The sequence below is a fragment of the Copadichromis virginalis genome, linkage group LG13 (genome assembly GCF_057382275.1).
Source record: "Copadichromis virginalis isolate Kocher_CV1m ecotype Utaka linkage group LG13, C_Virginalis_male_GT1.1, whole genome shotgun sequence".
NCBI lineage: Eukaryota > Metazoa > Chordata > Actinopteri > Cichliformes > Cichlidae > Copadichromis > Copadichromis virginalis.
Genome location: NC_140630.1, coordinates 575,282 through 582,602, shown reverse-complemented (window position 1 = coordinate 582,602; position 7,321 = coordinate 575,282). Strand labels below are relative to the sequence as shown.

Sequence of the window (7,321 nt, the reverse complement as noted above, 5' to 3'; positions counted from 1 at the left end):
AATATTCAGGATATGATGTTCCAGAAGATCCTTGTTTAATTACGTTGTTTAACACATCCCAAGTTCCTTTTATATTGTTTTTATTTTCATATAATCTTCTTCTATAATAAAGTTGTTTGCTCGTTCTTATAATATCAGTCAATTTATTTCTATATGCTTTATATCTTTGTTCCACTTCTTTTGTTTTTACTTTGATAAACTGTTTATACAGATTGTTTTTCTTTTTGCAAGCATTAATAATTCCTTTTGTGAGCCAAGGACTTTTTATCTTTTTTTTCTTTGTCATGTGTTCGTTTACAGGACAATGTTTATTGTACCACATAGTAAAAATATCTAGAAAATTATCATAAGCCTTGTCCACATCTGACTCTTCATACACCGAACTCCAATCTTGTTGTGCTAAATCGAAATTGAAGGCATGAATTGCTTCTTCATTTATTGTTCGCTTTGCTATCATGATCTTGGTATCTATTTTTTTTAAATCACAGTCACACAAAGTAAAAGCTGGTAAGTGGTCAGTTATATCACAGACAAGCAGGCCACTATTAATTTGGAAATCCATGACATTAGTAAAAATGTTGTCAATAATAGTGGCGCTATGTGAAGTTATTCTGCTTGGCTTTGTTATTGTTGGATATAGTGATAAGCTGTACATTGTGTCAGTAAAGTCATCAATGGCTTTTAACCTTGTTGGATTTAGCAAATCAATGTTAAAATCACCACAGATAAATAGTAATTTTTGGTTCACCGAAGCAAACGTTTTTTCTATCCATTCATTAAAAGTGTCAATACTTGAACTGGGTGTCCGATATATACAACTTATTATAACATTTCTCTTTTTTTCATTCATAATCTCAATAGTCAAACATTCCAAAATTCCATCAATAGCCATAGACATAGTTGTTACAACATTATATTTTATAGAGTTATGAACATATATAGCAACCCCGCCGCCCGCCTTATTTAATCTATTCATGTATTTTAAATCATATCCATTCAAACAAAAATCTATTCCTTTATCGACATTGAACCAAGTTTCAGTGATGGCTATAACACTAAAGGGGCGAGAAAATTGTTGCAAATAGTCCTTAATGAAATCAAAATTAGAGTACATACTTCTGCTGTTAAAGTGAATTAATGAGAGCTTCCCGTCTAGGTTAATTTCTTTTTCATATTGTTCCTGAGTGAAATAATTACAATTTTTAACAAAAGAAGAGAGAAAGTTACTTTCAGAATCTATTTCTGGATCTATTATATTATGCTCCTTATATTCACAATCTAGATCAATTACTTTCTGTTGAAGAACTAATTTCAACGTGTCCATGTCATTTCCTGGTGTAATTGATACATTGGTGTCAGTTATACTTGTCCAGATCCTCCATGTTCCTCACTATCAGTACTTTTGCCTCTTCTGGTGTCCCGTTTAGCTTAATGAAAATCTTACAGTTTGTTACCCATGTATGTTGTATTTTACCGTTCTTCTTCAGTTGCCTTGCCTTCCTCGCGATGTCTGCGTTTTTTCGTGTCAGATGCTCATTAATGAAAACGTCCGTGCCTTTCAGTTTGCGTCCTTGTTTCAGCAGTGCGACCTTGTTCTTCCGATTGACAAATCTCATAATGATGGCCGGCAGTCTGTCACTCCTCCTGGGCAGTGAGTGACATGCTTCTATGTGCTCCAGGTCCATCTCTATCCCCTTGCTTTGGAGGAAGGACGCCACCTGTTGCTCTACCGAGCGGGTCTCCTCGTCGCTGGGCTCCCCGACGTTCCCGGCCACCGCGCGCGCATACGAGCGCGGCTTGATTTTAATACCGCTGATGACCACGTCGTTCGTACGGGTGTACTGCTCCAGCTCATCCACCCGCCGCTCGAGATCCATGATCTGTCTGTCCTTCTCGGCATTTTGGAGGCGTAGCTGTTTTACCTCCTCCAGAAGCCCCAGAAGCAGCTCCTGCTGTGCCCTGACTGCGGCCACGTCTCCGCACAGCGCTCCGAGGGAGGTTTTAATGTCCTCAACCTCCTCTGGTGTTGGGCCTTTCTTGGGTGGCATACTGAAGCGAGAGCACGAGGTTTAATAGAGTAATTTTTCTACCCCTTAAATCCAGATCACGTTCCAGGGCTGGGCTGGCCCTAGAGACCGGCCCACCAGGTTTACAGGAAAAACCATAAAGCCTTTGAATGAAAACAAACGCTGTTGTGACAGTGATGTACAGTCTTGTTGGTATTTATGTATGATTTCTATACAGTTCACACCAGATGGCCACTTAAGGACATCTCCTGGGTTCATTTTCATGTTTCCCTCTCACCACATATCCAAACCGACATCATGACCAGCAACTTTAGGGCTGTGGCTCCAGCAAACATCAGCTGATACTAGACAGTGATATTAAATCAATTCTAACAACAGCTTATTAAGCTTAAACGTGCTGCTGTGGTTTATCCGCTGGTTTCCTCTTTCTGACGCAAAGTGGGCAATAAACAAATGAGAGAGAAAAGCCGATCAGCTGATCATTAATCAGTTTCATGATGTATGAACAGGAGAGGGAGGGGGGGAGAAGAAGAGGCAGCAGCGCAGCAAAGACAGAATAAATCCAGCTTTGTGTCTTGGTTTCATTCTAGCTGAAGTACAGGACCAATCGCTTCCTCTTCACCTCAGTAATGATGTATTGTAATTGGTCCTGCCCAGAGCCCATCATGACCAATTGGCAAATCCACCACCTTTCATTGTTTATACCATTAAAGAAAACAAACAAACATAAAAAATCAGTCCAGCTGTGTTGCCTTCCCTCTCTTTGCAACCATTTGGTGACACTTATCCAATTCAAATGCCCTCCCGGATCCTCGATACAGATGGTGACATGATGGATCAGTCAGTCGAAATGTCGCTCAGTCCTGGCTTACAGCTTAATATCATCCATGTACAGGAGGTTTCTGATGGTATTCAAACAGTGCTGGTGTAAATGGGTGAATGTGGCATGTTGTGTAAAGCACTTTGAGTGAAAAAGCACTCTGTAAGAATCAATCCATGTCCTCTCCTGAATCGATATCTCTATCCATTCTTGAGTTGGCCTCCAGTGTTGTCTTCACAGTCCCATTGAGTGCTTGATGAATGCCATGAGTGCACTATTTGCCTTGTATTCCAATATCAGCGTGAGCCACTACTGGTCTTTCTTGTAGTCTGTCCAGTGTTCAGGTTGGTCTGCCTGGTGTGCTGCTCTATCAACCAGGAGCTGGTGCAGTGGCTCACAGGGTGTCATTATCAGGGCCCACAAATCAACACCCACAAGTCCTGCTAGCCTGCAGAATTCTCACAGCACAGGCTGAGGAGGGCAGCAGCTTTTACCTCCAGCACTTTGATCAGAAACCTCGATAAAATTTATATTCATCTGAAAGCCTGACCAGAAGGGTAACACACACCAAAATAAAGAATTTCATGCTTCAATAATGAATTGTGCAATAAAATATGCATTAGTGAATTTATTTAAAATAAATTTTTTAATTCTTTCATTTACATTACTTAAGTAATGTATTACTTAATAATGTATTTAAAATCACTAATTATAAATCAATATTTTGATGTAATTATTACTCCATTAATAAATGCTTCAAATGGTGCATGGATTTCACAAAAAACAGGATAAAGCTCTCAATAGTAACCTCACTTCAAAAACCATTTTCAGATCTATACTATAAAGACACATCTCACATCTCAGTGATGTATCCTGGGGTCATCAGGTGTTTCGGGTCTCACAACATCATACACCCTCGCCCAGGCGACCCAGCCGGGGGTGATCAGGCCCCGACTTGCGTACCAGTAGCTACCCACGGATCAGCCCTCTTGATCCACAACCACCTTGTGGCTTTCTCTGCCGCTTCACTCACAGCCTGGATGGCCCTCTTCTTGGCTGCCCCAGCCACGCCCAGCCGGCCTAGGACTTTGCAGAGTGATCGTCCTGCAAAGCCCCTACAACCCACTTCTATGGGCTCATAGAAAGTCTTCCAGCCCCTTCCCCTGCACTCCTGCACTAGTTCCTAGTACTTTCCTCGTTTCCTTTCATTGGCCTCCTCAATCCGCTCTTCCCAGGGCACTGTGAGTTCCAGCATGATCAGCTGTTTTGATGCCTCAGAAATAATTATCATGTCTGGCCAGAGTGATGTTTTTGCAATGTTCTGAGTTAGTTGTTTACCCAGGTCAGCCTGTAGCTGCCAATCAGAGGCTGTGTTGAGGAGGCCAGTTGTCAAATGTGGGCGCACCTGGGGTTTCTCTCCAGCCTTAATAAAAGAGATTGCCTTCCTCGGAGCATGATGATGCTTGCTGGTGCTGATTGCTGAGGCAATCTTTTCAGCAACTACTCTGAGCACCTGGTCGTGCCGCCAACGATGGCGACCATCGGCCAGGGCCCTTGGGCAGCTGCTAAGGAGGTGTTCTAGGGTCCCTCTTCCAGAGCACAGGGGACAGACAGGTGTCTCGCTCTTTCCCCACAGATGGAGGTTTGCTGGGCTTGGCAGAGTGTCGTATACTGCCTGCACTAGGAATCGGATCCGGTGGAAGTCTGCCTGCATGATGTTTGCCCAGGTGACCTTGCGCTGCAAGGTGCTCGCCCACCTTGTCCATGCTCCCTGCCACTTAAGGCCTACAGCTCTACTTACTCACTCCTCCTCCACACCTGATCGGACCTCTTCCTAGAGTAGCTGGTGTGTCTCCTTTCCCTGTGCCCTGCTGACCTGGGCCTTTGAGACGTACCCCAAGCCTGCTCCCCCTGTTGCTAAGACCCTCACCAGTGTTTTCTGCCTTAGGCGTGACTCCGCCACTTCAACTGCCTTCTCAGCCTTCCACTTTCTTCCTGTCCTTACCTCAATACCTGCTGATGCCACCTTGCAGTCTTTAGAATCTCTGTACTGTAGGGCTTCTCGTGTGCGAGCCACCTTGAACTCTTCTGTGAGACCACTGAAGGGTAACTGCATGCTGTTGCTTGCCCCATACAAGGCAGCGCTGGTGAGACTGCGGGGAAGTCCCAGCCACTTACGAAGAAAGCCACTGATCTTTCTTTCAAGGGATTCCACAGTAGTTATTGGAACTGTATAGACAAGCAAGGGCCACAGGATTCGGGGCAAGATGGAATGCTGGTAGATCCAGGCTTTAAATCTTCCAGGCAGGCCGGACTTATCCACCTTAATGAGCCACGCTCCCAGCTCCTCATTTGCCTTCTGAATAGCAGTAGAGTCTTTCAGGCTGGAGTCTAAGAGTTTCCCCAAGCTCTTAACTGGTTGTTCCGTTATGGATCCTGAAATTGAGAACCGGAACTTGTCCGTCACCTTGCCCTTCTTCAGTACCATCGATCTTGACTTGGAAGGTTTAAAACTCATCCTTGCCCATGAGATGAGTCTCTCAAGACCTTGCAAGATCCACCTACACCTGGGAACTGATGATGTTGTAATGGTGAGGTCATCCATATAGGCTCTGATAGGGGGCTGACGAACACCTGACCTTGTTAACGGCCCTCTGCACTCCACCTCCGCAGCCTTTACCACCATGTTCATTTCCAGGGCAAAGAGCGTAACTGAGATGGTACAGCCTGTTATTATACCTTTCCCGAGTCGGTGCCAGTCTGACATAACTGCCCTAGAAGTGACCCTAAGCCTGAAATTGGCATAATAGTCCAGGATCAGGTCCTTGATCTTGCTGGGGACATGGTGGAGGTGTAAAGCATGCTCAACCAGTTTGTGTGGGATCGACCCATACGCATTAGTCAGGTCCAGCCACAATACGGTTAGGTTGCCTCTGTTCTCATGGGCTTCTCTTATAAGGTGTGTAACTACACCAGTGTGCTCTAGGCAACCAGGAACTCCTGGGATCCCCCCCTTCTGAACTGATGGATCAATGTAATTGTTTCTAAGGAGAAACTCGGTCAATCTCCGGGAGACAACGCTAAAAAACACCTTCCCCTCCACGCTCAATAGCGAGATGCTCTGAAACTGGTTTATGTTTTTCGAATCCTCCTCTTTGGGAATCCAGACTCCCTCTGCGCACCTCCACTGATCAGCAACTCTCCCTCTCCGCCATATCACCTTTAAGATCTTCCACAGGTGGAGAAGCAGCTCTGGGCAGCACTTATAAACAAGGTAGGGTACGCCACTGGGACCTGGGGAGGATGCTGAGCGGGCTGCTTTGATGACCTCACACACCTCCTTCAAACTTGGCTCCGTCAACTTGAACTCTACTGATGGTGGGGCAGGGTTGATGAGAGCTTTGTTTGGTCCCAAGTCTTGTTCCCTCAGTGGGTCACTCATGGTCTCATGAAGGAAGTTATTCACCTCCTCTGCTGAGCACTCCAACTGCCCGCTTCGCTTAACCCCAAGCAATTGTTTGGAAAAGCGAAAGGGATCAGCAATAAAAGCTGCACGTTTCCTGGCTCTCTCTCTTCCTCGCCTCCTGTGCCATTCTGCTCTACGGAGGGTAATCAGCTTCTTCTGCAAGATGTTATGCAGTTCCTCTAAAGCTTGCTTCTCCTCCACATCAGCGTTCTTGAACTGCTTCTTAAGGCTCCTGAGCTCCTGGCGCAGTTGATGAATCTTCATGGCCCTGCGGTTCATGGTGTAAGGGGTCTTGTTGTTACACTTCTCGATCAGGCCGAACCTTTCTGAGGCGTAGCTGACTATGATGGTGGTCATTGTTTTAAGCCTGCTGTCGGCATCTCTTTTGGCCACAGCTTGTATGATGTTGGAGACATCCTCATCAAACTTCTGCCACTCGCTCCGGCTGCTGGCTGGGGGCCACTTAATCTGCTGTTGTGGAACTACACTGCTTGGATTGGAAGAGTCCAGTGCATGGAGGGACTGGGCTCTGTGGGGTGCCTCCTGGCCGGGCTCCTCCTGCATCTCACCAGGTTCAGGACCTGTGCGTTGCACCTCACTCTCCCGCTCCAAACATTTCATTCTAGCCTGATGGACCTTTAGGCCAAGCTGGTTCTTACACAGCTTGCCGCAGATACATGTCTTACTCGTAGTCCTTTCCATTGCGTTGGTCGTTAACCTTGAGTCCGTCCGATTGGAGACCTCATCCTCCCCCCCTCTCGGGATCTCCTGGGGGTATCTTTCTTTAGGGCTTTCCGTAGCTTTTTGGGGTGCTTTCTCACGAAAACTGCAGACCGGGATGCTAGCCCACCCTACCCCTGGAGCCGTCTTTCGGAGCTGTCATCTGTCTCTCCAGTAGTCACCAAACTTTCTTGGTTGTCACCTAGACTCTTCCTAAGCGTCACTGGCTCAGCCAGAGTTTAACTATAAAGACACATCTCCTAGATGCACTGGTATGCATCTTCAGTG

General features: G+C 45.8%; 1 pseudogene; it reads right to left on the bottom strand.

Annotated features, from left to right (window-relative positions):
• Positions 1-1,355: 1,355 nt before the first annotated feature.
• On the bottom strand, positions 1,356-6,791 carry LOC146694826 (uncharacterized; annotated as a pseudogene).
• Between the last annotated feature and the right edge of the window lie 530 nt (positions 6,792-7,321).